Genomic DNA, 15,380 nt, shown 5'->3' with positions numbered 1-15,380 from the left:
GCCTCACCTCCTCTGCACCCCTGGACAGGCCTCACCTCCTCTGCACCCCTGGACAGGCCTCACCTCCTCTGCACCCCAGGACAGGCCTCACCTCCTCTGCACCCCTGGACAAGCCTCACCTCCCCTGGACAGGCCTCTCAGGTGGTGCACCCCTTGGACAGGTTTCATCTACTCTGCATCCCCTGTACAGGCCTCTCCTCCTTCCTTTGAGCAGTGCCTCCCACGCTCGGGGGAGGGGGAGGTGGGGGGGGGGGGGAATGGGGGGGGGGGGGCTTGGCTGCTTCAGACACGTGGAGGAGGGGGCCACACAAACCCTCGGCCGCAGACCCTGCTGCAACTTGGATTTACAAGGAATGTTCACCCCAGGGCACCGGAAGTCTGCCTGTAACACAGTGAAAGGTGCAGACAGAAGGGGGCGCCACTGATTAGTTTCCAAGTTAGACCTTTTCAAAGTCCTTGTAATGTTCAAAGTCCCGCTGAGCGCTGCTGAGGAGCGGAATATGTTTAAATTGGTTCAATCTCAGCCTCCAGTTGCTCCAGAGGTTGATGTTGTCTGGTGCCTCTAGCCTCGGCTCTGCTGTGTTATGTTGGCAGCGCCTCGTGCAATGCTTGTTTGTTGTGAGGGTGCCGGTATGACCTTTGCCCTCCAGAGAGACTTGCAGCAGTCAGTGCCCGCACATGTGTCATGTGCCTCTGTCCTTTAAAACAATGTACATGTATGTTTACATGTATGTTTACATGTATGTTTACATGTATGTTTTCAGACAATTCGTTAAGTTTTCCTCCCTCGGCTCTTCATCCGTCCAGATGTTCGGCTGAGGTTTGGTCACAGCCTTTTGTGCAAACTTCAGAAACCACCAAGGCTCCCCCCCCCGCCCGCCCCCCTTCTGATGAAAGCGCACTGGGCCCTCTCGACTCTTAGGTTTTTTTTATTGTTCTTTAATCTAAAGGTGGATAAAAAACAGAAAGGCTACTTGCTTTAGAAGAAAATTGATTTTGTATTTGATTAATGTATATTTCAAACCTCTCAATAGCACGGCCCACTATATGCTCTGAAATACAAGAACATCCAATGTAACATTCATTTCACTAGAGTTTTGCGAGCTTTCAGTTGGAATATCCCCCTCCTCATGCCTGAACTGAAACGTACGTCATTAAAAGTAGCAGCAGTGCCCCCCCCCCCCTCCCTCTCCCTCTCCCGTGAGTGCAATTTATATAAAATCAACATTTCTCTCCTGTGCTCATGCTTTGCTATAACATGCGAGGGGCCTGAACAGCTGCCCCCCCCCCCCCCCAGCCAGAGGGAGCCCCGCCTGGCCCCATCACATCAGTACCATACACCACGTCATTTCCGGCCCTTCATCCTCAGACACGTGTTTCTCCTCATTTTACTCACCTCAGGAGGCGGCTGTGATATCCTCAGCTCTGCTGAAGTTGTGGCTCTAACAGCGGGTCTCCGTCCCCCCCATCATTCCCTCCGCGCTGCAGCGCCTCGAGGCCCATCAGCAGCTCCCTCCGTGAGGATGAAAGGCAGAGACTTCTCTAAACGCCACTTCCGGCGGCAGAGCCACGTCAGCCGCAGCGGATACTCCACCCTCCCTCCAAGGGAAGTGACAGCTCTGCCTTCCTTCCTCTTCTTCAAACATAAGAGCCCCGGCCTCACCAGCTTAAAGTTTGTTTCCGGTCTTTAAATAAACATTGGAATGCAGGAAGGATCGATCATGACTTGAACCCCCCCTGGCAGCTGCAGGAAAGCAGGTTTGGAAACCTTTTTAAAAAGTTTTGTGATTTTTTTATAGATTGTCGAGTTTGGTTGGAGTGAAGTCTTGTGAGCAGTTGAATGTGCAGATGAGTGAGTGTTTGGATGAACAGACGTGTGAGTGAGAGGATAGACGAGGAATGAATGGGGCATAACTGCACGTGCATATGGATGTATGAGTCATTGCATACAGGGGCGAGTGCATGGGTGGGTAGGTGAGTGGATGCATGGTTGAATAAGTTGTGGCATAGATCGGCGAGTGCATGGGGGTTAGGTGAGTGGATGCTTGGTTGAATGAGTCGTTGCATAGAGGGGCGAGCGCATGGGTGGGTAGGTGAGTGTATGCATGGTTGAATAAGTCATTGCATAGATGGGCGAGTGCATGGGTGCTGAGGTGAGTGCATGCATGGTTGAATGAGTCATTGCATAGATGGACGAGTGCATGGGTGCTGAGGTGAGTGTATGCATGGTTGAATAAGTCATTGCATAGATGGGCGAGTGCATGGGTGCTGAGGTGAGTGGATGCATGGTTGAATAAGTCATTGCATAGAGGGGCGAGTGCATGGGTGGTGAGGTGAGTGCATGTATGGTTGAATGAGTCATTGCATAGATGGACGAGTGCATGGGGGTTAGGTGAGTGTATGCATGGTTGAATGAGTCATTGCATAGAGGGGCGAGTGCATGGGTGGTGAGGTGAGTGGATGCATGGTAGACTGAGTCGTTGCATGGATGGGCGAGTGCATGGGTGGTGAGGTGAGTGGATGCATGGTTGAATGAGTCGTTGCATGGATGGACGAGTGCATGGGTGGTGAGGTGAGTGGATGCATGGTTGAATGAGTCATTGCATAGATGGGCGAGTGCATGGGTGCTGAGGTGAGTGGATGCATGGTTGAATGAGTCGATGCATAGAGGGGCGATTGCATGGGTGCTCAGGTGAGTGGATGCATGGTTGAATGAGTCGATGCATAGAGGGGCGATTGCATGGGTGCTCAGGTGAGTGGATGCATGGTTGAATGAGTCGATGCATAGAGGGGCGATTGCATGGGTGCTGAGGTGAGTGGATGCATGGTTGAATGAGTCATTGCATAGAGGGGCGATTGCATGGGTGCTGAGGTGAGTGGATGCATGGTTGAATGAGTCGTTGCATAGAGGGGCGATTGCATGGGTGCTGAGGTGAGTGGATGCATGGTTGAATGAGTCGATGCATAGATGGGCGAGTGCATGGGTGCTGAGGTGAGTGGATGCATGGTTGAATGAGTCGTTGCATAGATGAGCGAGTGCATGGGTGGTGAGGTGAGTGGATGCATGGTTGAATGAGTCATTGCATAGAGGGGCGATTGCATGGGTGTAGAGGTGAGTGCATGCATGGTTGAATGAGTCGTTGCATAGATGGGAGAGTGCATGGGTGGTGAGGTGAGTGCATGCATGGTTGAATGAGTCATTGCATAGATGGGCGAGTGCATGGGTGGTGAGGTGAGTGGATGCATGGTTGAATGAGTCATTGCATAGATGGGCGAGTGCATGGGTGGTGAGGTGAGTGGATGCATGGTTGAATGAGTCATTGCATAGAGGGGCGAGTAAAGCATCAGATCCATATAGACAAGGTAGTGGGAACGGTGTGCATTCATCAGCTGAGGAGGATCCCAGTGGAATACCCCAACAGGACTCTGAGGATGATGAGGATGCAGGTCAGGCTGGTGTTAATGAACCCAAATTGGGAGATACGGGGCTACCTGGAGATGAAGTGGGCCAAAATGGGCCTCCTTCCATCCCCCCACGTAGACCTAATGGTGGACCTAGATAGGATTAGAACTTCTCCTGAGAAGAGGGAACATGAAGCTAGAATGAGAGACATCAAGCTCAGGATCAGGAGGCAAGAGATTGCCTTGGAAAAGGAGACCCTAGCGCTTGAAAGAGAGAGAAAAAGGATTGGGATAGAATCCCCTGGTGGCAGCAATATCCCTAGTGGTAGGGATAGGTCTTATGACCATAGAAACCTAAGCAAGATTGTCCCTCCCTATCAGACTGGGGATGACATCCACAAATGGATCACTGCACTGGAAAGGGCCTGCAAAGTAGAGAAGGTACCACCAGGAGCAGTGGGCAGCTATCTTGTGGCTCTCCTTTGCAGACAAAGGTAGAGACAAGCTCCTCACTGTCAGTCAGAGAAGAGGATGCTGATGATTACAAAGTCCTGAAGAGTGCTCTAATAGATGGGTTTGGCCTAACCACTAAACAGTATAGGTTGCAGTTAAGAGACACCCAGAAGGCACAGACTCAGGACTGGACTGACTTTGTAGATTGTTTTACTAAGGCTCTGGAGGGCTGGTTACTGGGCAGTAAAGTACAGGACTATACAGGATTGTATAATCTAATCATGAGAGAACAGATTCTTAATAATTGTCAGAACCAGTTTTTGCATCATCACCTGGTTGACTCTGATCTGACCTCTCCCTAATAATTGGGAAAGAAGGCAGACAGATGGGTCAGAATCAGGGTGAAGCAGGAGGTACAGAACCAAGGTGGTGATCAGAAGGAGCAAGACCAAAAGGCTGGGGAGAAAGCTAAAGAACAGAAGTCTTCACAAGGTCCCCAAAAAGCTTCTAATGGTGGGGGTCCCCAATCTTCCAAAAAGAAAGAAGGTCCAAGAAAACCATGGTGCAAGAATTATAAAGTTAATAGTCACTGGACTAGTGATTGCACCAAAAAGGAGACAGCTCCAGCCACCATTGCCCTTAAGGCAACTGTTCCCCCTAGTTCATCTACAAGTGGTGGTTCTCAACAGAAGGGTGTAGTAGGGTTAACCCTGGAAACTGAGATGGGATTTGGCCTAGTCAGGACACCAACTCAAGCTGTTTTGATCTGGGATGGAGGCATGGATATGTCTTTCTCTGTGAGTCCCAGTAACCTGGGCAAGTCCAGACAAACTCCTTTTAGTCAATGAGAAAGATGCTCAGGCCTGCAGGGACAAAGGTGCTAGTGTCACAATGGTGATACCTGACTTTGTGGACTCTGGACAGATTATACTAGGTGAAACCTACCTAGTGACCAATGCTAGCAATGTCACTACCACACATAGTATGGCAGTTGTTAATTTCTCCTGGGGAGGGGTAACTGGCCTAAAGAAGGTTGTTGTTAGCTCAGACCTCCCTGTAGAATGTTTGCTTGGCAATAACCCAGAGACTTCAGCCTGGTCTGATGTGGAGTTTAGGATTCATGCAGAAGTGTTAGGAATCTCGGCACATGTCCTTGCAGTGACTAGCACACAGGTCAAACAGTCTAACACTGGACAGGCTCTGGATTCTGGAATAATGGACCAGTTTCCTTCCAGGAAAAAGAGCAGTAGGGTTAAGGCAGTGCCTTCCCCCCTGCCTCAGGATAAGGATCAGCCTTCCGAGGAAGCTGATTGCGAGCCTGAAGAAGGAACTGTCCTAGAGGAACTTGAACCTGATCAGGTTGAGTTTCTTGGGACAGGGGGCCCTTCCAGGGCAGATCTGAGGCAGGCACAGTTGGACTGCCCCTCTCTTGAACCCCTCGGACAGCAAGCTGCTGCTGAGGCTGCAGGGAATGCTAGTGGCACCCATAAAGTATATTGGGATGAAGGGCCCCTGTATTCAGAGGGTAGACACCCCAAGACTGGTGCTTCCAGGAGGTTGGTCATACCTTTGGCATTCAGGGGCTTCCTTTTGACACTAGCCCATGATATTCCCTTAGCAGGACATCTTGGCCAGAACAAGACTTGGAACAGGCTTGTCCCTCACTTTCACTGGCCCCACATGTCAGAAGACACAAAGGAGTTTTGTCGCTCCTGTGGAACCTGCCAAGCCAGTGGCAAAGCAGGTGGCACTACAAAGGTTCCCCTAATACCACTACCTGTGTTGGGGGTTCCCTTTGAAAGAGTTGGGATTGATATTGTTGGACCAATGGATCTTCAGACAGCATCTGAGCACAGGTTGATCCTGGTGGTAGTGGACCAGTCCACCAGGTACCCAGAAGCTATACCCCTTAGGACCATAATAGCACCTGTTGTGGCAAGGGCCCACTTGGGAGTTTTCTCAAGGGTGGGTTTCCCTAAGGAGGTTGTATCAGACAGAGATGAAAACTTTATGTCTAGTTACCTAACTGCAATGTCAAAGGTGTGTGGAGTGAACTACAAGTTCACCACACCCTATCACCCACAGTGCAATGGTCTAGTTGAAAGATTTAACAAGACCTTAAAAGGTATGATTAAGGGTCTCCCAGAAAAGCTCAGGCAGTGATGGGATATCCTGCTACCCTGCCTTTTGTCTGCATACAGGGAGGCTCCACAGAAGGGGGTTAGCTACAGCCCATTTGAACTTCTGTTTGGGCACCCTGTAAAAGGACCACTTTGTCTAGTGAAGGAGTGATGGGAGTTACCTCTCAAACTTCCCAAACAGGATATTTTGGACTATGTACTTGGTCTCCGCTCCAGGATGGCAGAGTACATGAAAAAGGCACCCAAAAACCTTGAGGCTAGCCAGGAATTACAGAAGGCCTGGCATGACCAAAAGGATGTACTGACTGTTTATCAGCCAGAACAGAAAGTGTGGGTGTTAGAGCCTGTGGCCCCAGCCGCTCTCCAAGACAAATGGAGTGGACCCCACACTATTGTTGAACAGAAGGGAGAGGTTCCTTTTTTGGTAGATCTTGGAACTCCCAGGAGGGTAGGGTGTTAAAATATCGATTACAAAAATATAGCTGACATAAATATAGTTGTAAAAATATCGTTTACAAAAATATCGACACCCTATACTTAAACAGGTAAGTACATAAATATCTACTCAAAAATATCGTTGTAATTAATGTAGATGTAAAAAATATCGACTTTTTAAATTAATTAAAATTACATTAAATAATAAATAAATATAAGTACTATTAACAAAATACATTACATTACTTTTATTTTTTAACTATTATAAACAAATTAACTACACTTTTTCATTATAAACTTAATAAATGTGTACATATACATATATTTTACACATTAATTTATATAACAACTAATACATACATATAATTAAAATATACAATATATTATTAGTTAAAACATTTGATAGCGTATGTGTAAAAATTACTATTCCCACTCCAAAGGGTGCAACAGTAGGCAAAGCGTTGGATAGCGTAGGGGTAAAAATTACTATTACCACTCCAGAGGGTGCAACAGTAGGGAAAGCATTGGATAGCGTAGAGGTAAAAATTACTATTCCCACTCCAGGGGGTGCAACAGTAGGGAAAGCGTTGGATAGCATAGGAGTAAAAATTACTATTCCCACTCCAGAGGGTGCAACAGTAGGGAAAGCGTTGGATAGCGTAGGGGTAAAAATTACTATTCCCACTCCAGGGGGTGCAACAGTAGGGAAAGCGTTGGATAGCGTAGGAGTAAAAATTACTATTCCCACTCCAGAGGGTGCAACAGTAGGGAAAGCGTTGGATAGCGTGGGGTAAAAATTACTATTCCCACTCCAGAGGGTGCAACAGTAGGGAAAGCGTTGGATAGCGTAGAGGTAAAAATTACTATTCCCACTCCAGGGGGTGCAACAGTAGGGAAAGCGTTGGATAGCATAGGAGTAAAAATTACTATTCCCACTCCAGAGGGTGCAACAGTAGGGAAAGCGTTGGATAGCGTAGGGGTAAAAATTACTATTCCCACTCCAGGGGGTGCAACAGTAGGGAAAGCGTTGGATAGCGTAGGAGTAAAAATTACTATTCCCACTCCAGAGGGTGCAACAGTAGGGAAAGCGTTGGATAGCGTGGGGTAAAAATTACTATTCCCACTCCAGGGGGTGCAACAGTAGGGAAAGCGTTGGATAGCGTAGGAGTAAAAATTACTATTCCCACTCCAGAGGGTGCAACAGTAGGGAAAGCGTTGGATAGCGTAGGGGTAAAAATTACTATTCCCACTCCAGGGGGTGCAACAGTAGGGAAAGCGTTGGATAGCGTAGGAGTAAAAATTACTATTCCCACTCCAGAGGGTGCAACAGTAGGGAAAGCGTTGGATAGCGTAGAGGTAAAAATTACTATTCCCACTCCAGAGGGTGCAACCGTAGGGAAAGCGTTGGATAACGTAGGGGTAAAAATTAATAAATGTATTTAGTCATTTATAAAATAACAAATATTTATTTGTATTTATTTAATCATTAATTAAATAATTAATCAATTAAAATGTAATTAATTTACTACATTTTTACTAAAAAATTCCAGTACACACACCTAAAATTAATTAAAAAATTAACATAATTAATTACATAATTATTATTCAATTAACTAATTAAAATTAATTAACTATTATTTATTACACTATTTATATTCATTTAAAACATTAATTAATCTATTATTTTATTATATTTAAATTACTTCCCACCCTACTCCCCTATAAACCCACAACCCGCTACGGAACTATTAATACTAAATTCAACATAAAATACATTATTAACTAATAAAATACTACAAAATATACTACTTTGACTACAAATATTCATTAAAAACACTACATTACTTATAATTATTTAAAAAACGATATTTTTGTAAACTATGTTTTTGTAAACGATATTTACTACTACTATATTAATGTAATCGATATTACTTACCTGTCTGTCGATATTCTGGTCAGACTATACTTTTGTCATCGATATTTCTTCCTGTAGATATTTTTGCAGCGATATTTAGGTAAGTCGATATTTTTGCAACAATATTCCCGTTCTGTACCTCCAGGAGCCCCCATAGGATGCTTCATGTCAACAGACAGAAACCATATGTTGACAGGGCAGACAAGTGCTGGTTCATGACTACTGATAAAGGACAGGAGGAAGAGAGTGACCCTCTCCCAGACCTGCTCTCTCAGCACCCTGATGATGGATCAGTAGATGGTGTAGCCTTGGCAGGCAGCCTCACTGATCAGCAGCAGGCTGACTGCAGACAAGTTCTGCAGCAGTATAGAAATATGTTTTCACTGACTCCCTGGTGCACTCATGAAGTGGACACTGGAGACAGGCTGCCTGTTCAAAAAAAGATTTACAGGCAACCTGTTTATGCCAGGGACTGTATCAGGACTGAAGTTCAGAAAATGTTGGAATTGGGAGTTATTGAACCTTCAGATAGCCCTTGGGCTAGTCCAGTAGTCCTGGTACCCAAACCTCACACCCAGGGTGGTAAGAGACAGATGAGGTTTTGTGTAGACTACAGAGGTCTCAATGATGTCACTAAGACAGATGCCCATCCAATACCAAGAGCAGATGAACTCAGACACTTTGGCCTCAGCCAAGTTTCTGAGCACATTTGATCTAACAGCTGGCTACTGGCAGATCAGACTAGCTGATGATGCAAAGCCAAAACAGCATTTTCAACCCCTAGTGGACATTGTCAGTTTGTGGTAAATAATGTCCTTTGGTCTGAAAAATGCACCTGCCACATTTCAAAGGTAGGTGAATGAAGTCCTGACAGCCCTGGAAGACTACTGTGCAGCTTATCTTGATGATATTGCTGCCTTTAGCTCCACCTGGGAAGATCACCTGATCCACCTGAAATATGTTTTGGAGGCCCTGAAGAAGGCAGGCCTAACTATCAAGGATACTAAGTGCCAGATAGGGCAGAGTCAGGTTGTGTACCTGGGCCACCTTGTATGTGGAGGCCAGGTTCAACCATTGCAGAGCAACATCCAGACCATAATGGACTGGGTTGCTCCAACCACCCAGACTCAGGAAGAGCTTTCTTGGGCCTGACTGGGTACTATAGAAGATTTGTCAAGGGGCATGGGTCCATTGTGACACCCCTGAATGACTTAACTTCTAAGAGAATGCCTAAGAAAGTTCAGTGGACAGTCAGCTGCCAAAAGGCATTTGATGACCTGAAGCAGGCCATGTGCACTGCACCCATTCTGCAAAGTCCTAACTACTACTCCAAATAATTCATTGTCCAAACAGATGCCTCTGAGTTGGAGGTAGGGGCTGTGCTATCACAATTGAATGAAGAAGGTCAGGACCAGCCAGTAGCTTTTATTAGCAGAAGGCTGACACCTAGAGAGAAACGTTGGTCAGCTATTGAGAGGGAGGCCTTTGCTGTGGTTTGGGTCCATAAGAAATTGTGTGGTACTCACTTCACAGTTCTGACAGACCATAAGCCCCTCTTATGGCTAAAACAGATGAACGGTGTAAATCCTAAACTACTCAGGTGGTCCATTTCCCTACAGGGGATGGACTATACAGTGGAACATAGACCTGGGAGTAACCATGCCAATGCAGATGGACTCTCCAGATGTTTCCACTTAGAATATGAAGACTCAACTGGTCAAGGTTAGTTTAATGTCCCTGCGTTTGGGGGGCGGGGGTGTAGGAGAGTAGGGTCTGTTTCCAATGGTTACCCCCAATTTTTGCTGTGCTTCACTAGTGTTTCGACTTTAGTATGGCTGTGGTCCTGCTAATCAGGCCCACAGCCCAGCTGTTTTCTCTCTAAATTGATGCCATGTACTTTAGGTACTGTACCGACAGGATTTTCGGACCAGATGGGATCAGCTCCTGAGAGCCCCTCTAACCCAGCCGGAACGTAACCACATCCCTCCTCAGGACCATCTATCCAGGCACCTGGGTACCTACCTGAGGATGGGGAACTCGCAATATACAAGCATAGGTTTTCTACAATATCCTATTCACACCAACTAGTCTCGCGTCCACCTAGGCCCAGACTAATCTACCCCGGGGCAGGTCTGATTATATACTCTCACACACTGATCTCCCTCAGTGCTCACCCGACACGCAATCCGGCGCGCCTACACACATGGGCCTGCAGTCCCAGTGCTCTCATTTATACCCGGTCTGCAATCCGGCAGACCTACACACCCCTCTATCTTGGGTGCTCTCACTTACACACGGCCCGCAATCCGGCAGGCCTCCACACCGTGTCCCTCCGGTGCTCTCATTCACACAAGGTCCGCAATCCGGCAGACCTACACACCATCTATCTTAGGTGCTCTCATTAACGCCGTGTACCAACGACGATCACTTTCCTATGAACACTTAGGGATGAAGTCTTTTGTTGTCTATTCGGGATAGAACTACGACAATAGAAATTGGTATGGCTTTCCGAATTACAATATGTACCTTCTGCTCCTGGCATCAAATGTTCCCTATCTCCCTACTTACTCAGTCACTCCTTACCTGATCGGGATTCGCATCCGTTCATGCAAACAATGTCTGACTAGAAGACCAGGTTACCCTGATTGAACAAGAATACAAGGCACATGTCGGTTCACTAAGAACTGGCTCTCTGTTTATTTTAACAATGATAAAATGCACATACAAGGTTATCAGTGGGGTCTCTTGACTAACAGGAACTTTAACACACCGCTGAAAGAAAAGGATTAGACATACAATAGCCTAGGGAATAAGGACAAGATTAAGGTGTAATTGTAAAGGGGACTAGTTTAGACTACCTCACCTATTAGAAGGAAGATTTCTCTCTGACTCTGGTGGGATCAGGCTCTCTCTCTCTCTCTGGTGGGATCAGGGCTCTCTGTGTCTCTCCCTCCGTCACCACAACACCACGTCTCTGGTTCAATTACTCCAGCTGACAACCTTAGCTCCTCCATCTGCTTTGATGCTCTCTGCACTGCTCTCTCTTCAGCTTCAGCAATCGTCTGCCTTCTTTCTCCATTCCAGAACTGCACTCTATTCTGCAGCTCCAGCAGACATCCTGCTCTCTCTCCTGCAAGAACCAAACTGCTCTGACTCCAGACTGCACTGACCACAAGCTGAACTGACCACTCCTCCTCTCCTGCAGCTCGCTAATATGGATTCCTCTCCCCTCATGGAAATTTCCAACAGAGGGCTGCCTCCCACCGAATTCCTGTGCCAGCTCCAGAGCCCTTTACGCAACCGCAGTGGCCAGCTGCTTGTTACGTCTGGGCCCAAGAGACAAACACATTTCTCGGATAAGAAGCAGTCCTGACTGGTTTTCCTCTAGCAGTAAACAGCCTTAACTATAAACATTACCTTTCCCCTGAAGCCTCTCAGCTCCATCAAAATGGAGTCCCTGTAGTTCTGGGCCTGTACGCCTGAGAAGGATGAAATAACCCTTAGCTCTGTCAGAGTACCTACATAAACCATACCAATGCGTAATATAAAGTCAGGACCACAGGATCCAACCTCTACTATAAGCAAAAATGACAGGCCAAAGCCAATAGGCAATAGATGGCCTCTTCTATGTCTGAAAGAAAGGGCCTAAAAGGGCCAACACAAGCTAGGAATACATATCCTAGATGTGAGCAAGATTAAAGTCTATATTACTGCCAACTAGGGCCAAAAAGCCTGTCTAAACAGGTACATACAAGATTGGTTACTGGGTCACCCTTGTGAGCACCTGTATGTGGTACCTTAGGTACCCAGGGCATGGGTGCACCCTAGGCCTACAAGGGGCAGCAGCATGTATTGTGCCACCCCTGGTTAGCCTTCCAAACTGACACCACAGGTCTGAACCTGAAGCCTGGGTAAGGTGGTGTAATCAACCCTTACTAGGATATAATATACCTATAACCATATATATATATATATATATATATATATATATATATATATATATATATATATATATATATATATATATATATATATATATATATAGATAGATACATATAGCCACACGATCCAACCAATACAGGTTAAGAAAACGGCAAGCACTCCGATGTGAAAGATGTTTCTCAAAGTTTATTTAGTTTCCAAACCCCCCTTCACCCCTGACAGACACGTTTCGCAAGTTAGCTTCGTCAGTGTCAGTTTGTGAAAACATACAAAAGCCATTTTAAACCCTCCGCTTTGTTTCATTTCATCAACATAGAAGATGGTACACTCTATGGAAACGGCGGCCATCTTGTAGAGTAGCATTACAAGTATTGTACCTTAGTTGAAATGGCTTAGATAAAGTGCTCAAGTGCAAATTAAAATGGGATCCTTTTAGATTTACAAGACTAGTTATGTGGGGGTGTAAAAAAAAAAAATATATATAAATGCGTCGGCTTGGTAAAGAACTGCTTTTACTCCACTGACCTGTGCTGGCAGCCCTGAATAAAAGAACGCTTATATCTACCTGTCGTTTGGGCTCCTTCGTTCGTGGCAAGAACTTGTGTGTTTGATTTGAACGGCCGATTGCCTGGCCGTGAAGGAGACCCGCTGCGCTGCAGACCTGGATGCCGTCACATGCCGACATCATATCAGGACAGGAGCAATATTTAGGAATTTTAATGGACCTGCGCTGGTTAAGCAGGAGTACAACAAACCCACTGAGGTAACACTTATGGATAAAAGACTACCTGCAAGGCAGCTCCTCGAGCATCATAAGGATACACTGCAAGTACCAGAAGGCTGTGAGGCGGCATGTGCCGCGACGTGGCCCCGCCCACTGGGGCGTGGTATGTACGAACTATTAAGTGCATCAAATGCCGAGGCAGGCTTAGTCCCATTGGCCTGTGACAAAGGGAAGAGTCCTGAAACGCGTCGGCTTGGTAAAGAACTGCTTTTACTCCACTGACCTGTGCTGGCAGCCCTGAATAAAAGAACGCTTATATCTACCTGTCGTTTGGGCTCCTTCGTTCGTGGCAAGAACTTGTGTGTTTGATTTGAACGGCCGATTGCTGGCCGTGAAGGAGACCCGCTGCGCTGCAGACCTGGATGCGATCACATGCCGACATCGTATCAGGACAGGAGTGATATTTAGGACTTTTAATGGACCTGCGCTGGTTAAGCAGGAGTACAACAAACCCACTGAGGTAACACTTATGGATAAAAGACTACCTGCAAGGCAGCTCACTCGAGCATCATAAGGATACACTGCAAGTACCAGAAGGCTGTGAGGCGGCATGTGCCGCGACGTGGCCCCGCCCACTGGGGCGTGGTATGTACGAACTATTAAGTGCATCAAATGCCGAGGCAGGCTTAGTCCCATTGGCCTGTGACAAAGGGAAGAGTCCTGAAACGCATCGGCTTGGTAAAGAACTGCTTTTACTCCACTGACCTGTGCTGGCAGCCCTGAATAAAAGAACGCTTATATCTACCTGTCGTTTGGGCTCCTTCGTTCGTGGCAAGAACTTGTGTGTTTAATTTGAACGGCCGATTGCCTGGCCGTGAGGAGACCCGCTGCGCTGCAGACCTGGATGCGGTCACATGCCGACATCGTATCAGGACAGGAGCGATATTCAGGACTTTTAATGGACCTGCGCTGGTTAAGCAGGAGTACAACAAACCCACTGAGGTAACACTTATGGATAAAAGACTACCTGCAAGGCAGCTCCTCGAGCATCATAAGGATACACTGCAAGTACCAGAAGGCTGTGAGGCGGCATGTGCCGCGACGTGGCCCCGCCCACTGGCGCGTGGTATGTACGAACTATTAAGTGCATCAAATGCCGAGGCAGGCTTAGTCCCATTGGCCTGTGACAAAGGGAAGAGTCCCGAAACGCATCGGCTTGGTAAAGAACTGCTTTTACTCCACTGACCTGTGCTGGCAGCCCTGAATAAAAGAACGCTTATATCTACCTGTCGTTTGGGCTCCTTCGTTCGTGGCAAGAACTTGTGTGTTTGATTTGAACGGCCGATTGCCTGGCTGTGAGGAGACCCGCTGCGCTGCAGACCTGGATGCGGTCACATGCCGACATCGTATCAGGACAGGAGCGATATTCAGGACTTTTAATGGACCTGCGCTGGTTAAGCAGGAGTACAACAAACCCACTGAGGTAACACTTATGGATAAAAGACTACCTGCAAGGCAGCTCCTCGAGCATCATAAGGATACACTGCAAGTACCAGAAGGCTGTGAGGCGGCATGTGCCGCGACGTGGCCCCGCCCACTGGGGCGTGGTATGTACGAACTATTAAGTGCATCAAATGCCGAGGCAGGCATTTTTTTTTTTTGGTGTAAGACATTTATTGTGCAAAGGAAAGGTTACACTGCGTCACGCCAACAACCCGGAGGCAGGCCGCGATGTCAACAAATGTTTTCCAAGAAGGTGTACCATATTAGGAGTCATAAAACAAGGTCAGTACCCTTCCATTCAGGGAGATACACATCCTTGACCCTGGCAAGGAGTACAAAAGTATAACCAATGCAAAGTGGATAGTCTTACATTTTTGGGTGTCGTGGACTGGCAAACGAATCCCAGGCTCTTGGTCTCGTCCCGCCACTCCGGCGAGCACCAGAACCGCAGCTCATGAAAAAGGTAATGCATAGTTAAATCGTCCACGGCCACCTTTTCGCCCAACCCCCCCGCAACAATCGGAGGGAAACAACAAACTTCGGTGCAGAGCTATTTTAAAAAACAGACATCACATCTCACATACGCAGGGACACACGTACAAGGACCCGTCAGTCATAGAGGGACGATAGCAAGCAGCATTGGTGGCTGCAGGAGGACTGCAAGGCAGCAGCAATGGGCGGGGGCGGAGGGGGGGGGAGGGGACGCGGCTGGACAAAGCAGTGGGGCGCCTGGTCAGGAAGGGGGGCATCATGTCAAACCCGACTGGCACGCAGCAGGCATGGAATCCGACAGTAGTAAAACATTCCACAGCCCGCAGGCATATCTACCAAGCATGTATCCATCCATCCCAGCAAATGCACACAG

The 15,380-nt window shown here is 47.2% G+C and overlaps 1 pseudogene across 1 annotated transcript in view; it reads right to left on the bottom strand.

Annotated features, from left to right (window-relative positions):
* LOC147736740 (uncharacterized) overlaps positions 1 to 1,524 on the bottom strand; it is an 87,367-nt pseudogene extending 85,843 nt beyond the window's left edge. Inside the window, exon 1 of the transcript XR_015307575.1 lies at positions 1,397 to 1,524. The product of XR_015307575.1 is annotated as an uncharacterized LOC147736740 (transcript). The remainder of the gene's footprint in view (positions 1 to 1,396) is intronic.
* Positions 1,525 to 15,380: the final 13,856 nt, after the last annotated feature.

This window comes from Lissotriton vulgaris, chromosome 1_2, assembly GCF_964263255.1.
Source record: "Lissotriton vulgaris chromosome 1_2, aLisVul1.2, whole genome shotgun sequence".
Taxonomy (NCBI): domain Eukaryota; kingdom Metazoa; phylum Chordata; class Amphibia; order Caudata; family Salamandridae; genus Lissotriton; species Lissotriton vulgaris.
The sequence above is the reverse complement of the archived record's forward strand: the minus strand, read 5'-3'. Positions and strand labels throughout refer to the sequence as shown.